The sequence below is a fragment of the Schistocerca gregaria genome, chromosome 3 (genome assembly GCF_023897955.1).
Source record: "Schistocerca gregaria isolate iqSchGreg1 chromosome 3, iqSchGreg1.2, whole genome shotgun sequence".
In the NCBI taxonomy this organism is placed as follows: Eukaryota; Metazoa; Arthropoda; class Insecta; order Orthoptera; family Acrididae; genus Schistocerca; species Schistocerca gregaria.
This window is the reverse complement of record NC_064922.1, coordinates 869293492-869297621: the sequence shown is the minus strand read 5'-3', so window position 1 is coordinate 869297621 and position 4130 is coordinate 869293492. Positions and strand designations below refer to the sequence as shown.

At 42.5% G+C, this 4130-nt stretch overlaps 1 non-coding gene across 1 annotated transcript; it reads right to left on the bottom strand.

Moving 5' to 3' along the window:
• Positions 1-1803: 1803 nt before the first annotated feature.
• Positions 1804-1878, bottom strand: Trnat-ugu (transfer RNA threonine (anticodon UGU)). The gene has a single exon. It is a non-coding gene; the product is annotated as a tRNA-Thr (tRNA).
• Between the last annotated feature and the right edge of the window lie 2252 nt (positions 1879-4130).

Genomic DNA, 4130 nt, shown 5'->3' with positions numbered 1-4130 from the left:
TAAGACTGGATGTCATGAACTGCTATATATATTATGACTTTTGAACACTATTAAGGTAAATACATTGTTTGTTCGCTATCCAAATCTTTCATTTGCTAACTATGCCTATCAGTAGTTAGTGCCTTCAGTAGTTTGAATCTTTTATTTAGGTGGCAGTAGTGGCGCTGGCTGTATTGCAGTAGTTCGAGTAACGAAGATTTTTGGTGAGGTAAGTGATTTTTGCAAGGTATAGGTTAATGTTAGTCAGGGCCATTCTATTGTAGGGATTTTTGAAAGTCAGATTGCGTTGCGCTAAAAATACCGTATGTCAGTTTAAGCACAGTTATGTATAATTTTTCTAAGGGGACGTTTCAATGTGTCATGTAAGAAGAGTGAGAGTTGGGTTTCAGATGATCGATGTTTTCGAAATCCATATCAGTTGGCATGTAGGAGGTCGTTCTATTACAAGTACCTCATTATGTATGAGCTCAGAATATGTTCTAAGATGCTACAACAAATTGATGTGGAAGATACTGGACGGTAGTTTTGTACATCACTTCTGCTATACTTCGTATAGAAGGGTATGACCTGTGGTTTCTTCGAGCTACTGAACACTGTTTTTGTTCGAGTGGTCGACTTCAGATTATAGTTAACAGAGGGGCTAACTCTTCCGCAAATTGTGTATAGAATACCATAAGGATTCCTTCAGATCCAAGAGCTTTGTCCAATTTTAACGACTTTAGACGTTTCCCAACATCACTGACATTAACAATGTGTGATTGTGGGTCTGCCTTGATGCAAACCACTTTTGATTTTTATTCCCAAACTATTTTCAGCGACAGTGTGGAGCGTCAGTGTGTTCTTTGATTCTAAATCATACAAAAATAATATACTTATAAAATTTGTAATACATGATTACATGTGTATTGTTTGGTTCCAAAACATTATGTTGTATGAATCGTTTCATAATACTTTATTTACTTTACGTCGCAGCACGCATTTTACGTTTGTTGCCACAGTTTCTGGCATATTTTCTGTGTTTTTTGTTACAATTTTTTCGTCGCACAGCATGTCATCTGCAACTGTATGAGTGGCTGTTAGTAAAAGAATATGAAAAAGTGAACTAATGTATGTCAGCGTTATACTATTGAGACTGCGGTAGTGTTGTGGATACAGTTCTGTTGTGCACTATGAATAGGAGATGGACTCACGTACATTGGAAGTGTTCTGCATCAAAGCGTATCCACAATCCGATGTTGTTGTTTTCATGCAAACACGGACTAATGCAAAAGTTTCAAGACAAAATGATACTGGCGCTAGAATCTATATCATTCAGCTTTGCAGTGATTCGAAAATTAAATTGGGGCAATATCCTTGGATTTTCATTCGTAAATGAACAATTTAAACTGAATTCAGCGTTTCCACCTTCAGTTTCAGTCCCCGTCTCTTACGTGGGTGTCTGGTCACTAACTTTGGTACCACTAACAGCCTTCACATGCGACAAATATTTCTTTGGTTTTGTGAGACATCCTCTATAATATTCCGCTCCAGTTGTCGTTGAAGGCTTGACGCATTGCCCTCTTGACGGTCAAGTGCGCATCTTTCATAATCCTTCTCTCTATAGTCCTAGCTTTCTTTTACACGTATTATGAAGTAGTCTCTGCTTGTTTAGATGTTTCTTTACAGTGTCTGTACAATATGGAGGTTGCCTCCCATCATGAACTGTTCTGTTAGGTACATTTCTATCATGAAATGATAATTAAACCGACACCCTACCTGCAAACAGGCGTTGATATACATCATTCGGGACATGCTGAAAATGTGTGCCCTGACCGGGACTCGAACCCGGGATCTCCTGCTTACATGGCAGACGCTCTATCCATCTGAGCCACCATGAGCACAGAGGAAAGTGCGTCTGCAAGAACTTATCCCTTGCGCACTATCCTGTGTGACCTCGGTGGCTCAGATGGATAGAGCGTCTGCCATGCAAGCAGGAGATCCCGGATTCGAGTCCCAGTCGGGGCACACATTTTCAACATGTCCCCAATGATGTATATCAACGCCTGTCTGCAGCTAGGGTGTCGATTTAATTATCATTTCATTCTAGAGAAGCTGCACGGTCATCAATGTTATCTGCTCCTTCAGGAACAAGTAATACCTTCATATACATTTCTATCAACTGGAAAGTTAATTGTTCTTTTAAACCTGAGCCACACTTCTTACACATGTTCCTTTCCTCTGCTAGATGTTTCGAGTTCCTTATTGAGATGCGACACTATAGCCTCTTTATCTAGTTTGCTGAACATAGACGGCCGCGGTGGTCTCGCGGTTCTAGGCGCCCAGTCCGGCACCGTGCAATTGCTACGGTCGCAGGTTCGAATCCTGCCTCGGGCATGGATGTGTGTGATGTCCTTAGGTTAGTTAGGTTTAAGTAGTTCTAAGTTCTAGGGGACTAATGACTACAGCAGTTGAGTCCCATAGTGCTCAGAGCCATTTGAACCATTTTTGCTGAACATACACTGATGAGCCAAAACATTATGACCACTGCCCACGTGAGGTTGAACGCCTCCTAGTGCTGTTGCGGGCACGTGGCGCAGTAACGAAAGAATGTAAGCGAGAGACGAATGGGCATCGTTATAATGAAGATACGGGACGCAAAACTGATGTAAGCAGTTTTGACAAAGGGCGCACTGTTGTGGCACTGCAGCTAGAAACGAGAATCTCTGAAACGGCGAATCTGGTTCGTCTGTTGACGTACTACTGTCGTGAGCACTTATGGGAAGTGGTTGAAGGATGGTGAAGTAACGAGGAGGCCGTATGGTATTGGATCACCACGTCTCATCACAAAACGTAGAGGTCGGATGATCCTCCACTGTGTAATACAGAATAAAAAGGCCATCGTTGAAAATGGAGCTCCACCCATCTTGTAGATGGATATGACCTGTGGTTTCTTCCAACTACTCAGTACGATTTTTGTTCGAGTGGTCTTCGGCAGATTATAGTTAACAAATTGGGTACAGAATACGATAAGGATTCCTTCGGATCTTCGAGCTATGTCCAATTTTAACGACTACATGTTCCTGTGTTGATCCAGTGACATCGTCATTTAAAATTGCAAAGGGCATAGCCGTTTCCCAACATCGCTGACATTAACAATAGATGATTGTGGGTCTGCCTTGTTGCACAAGATGGTCGTGATCCAGGCGAATGGCTACACGAAACATGCACTGCGCCACAGATGCATCCGGCGAGGGCAAAGTTATGCTATGGGGTTTCATGGATCTGTGGTGGCAATCGAAGGCGGCGTGAAAGCAGTGAACTGTGCTATTACGGACCACCTCATGGTTGAAGTCTCCGCCGGCCAGAGTGGCCGAGCGGTTCTAGTCGCTACAGTCTGGAACCGCGCGAGCGCTTCGGTCGCAGGTTCGAATCCTGCCTCGGGCATGGATGTGTGTGATGTCCTTAGGTTAGTTAGGTTTAAGTAGTTCTAAGTTATAGGGGACTGATGACCTCAGATATTAAGTTTCATAGCGCTAAGAGCCATTTGAACCTTTTTTTTTAAGTCTCCCTTGCAGCGATGACATCTTTCAGCAGTATAACTGTCCGTGTTGCAAGGCCAGACTCATGCTACAGTGGTGTTTGAAGGGCAATATAGTGAACCAACATTGACTCCTGATCTGTATCCGTTGGAACACATATTGTGCCCCAGTTGCGTGCCTGTTAAACACCATCTCGTAATTTGCAGGAATTCAGAAATTGCTTGATATGTGCATACACATCTGATGCAACATACTTCTGGACTGCTGTCAACGACTTGAAGAATCCGTACAGAGCACAATCTCTGTTGTACTGTGTTTGAAATGTGGAACAACAACTTATTAAACAGGTGGTCATAGTGTCTTGGCACATCAGTGTATAAATTCTTCTGCTTGTTTTAGTTTCTTTCTGCTTTGGTAATCATTGTAGCTACGAACGGACTCACACCTGCACGATCAGCAGGGAAACAATGAAAATAGTTAATGAAAAAAGCGAGCTCGATCGCCACAGAAATCTAGACGGAACGAATATCAATAAGGAACTAAAACTGAAATAAATAGTGCGACCAAGTAGTAGCGTGGTGAACTAATAGTGGATGTCACTTCTGATGATTG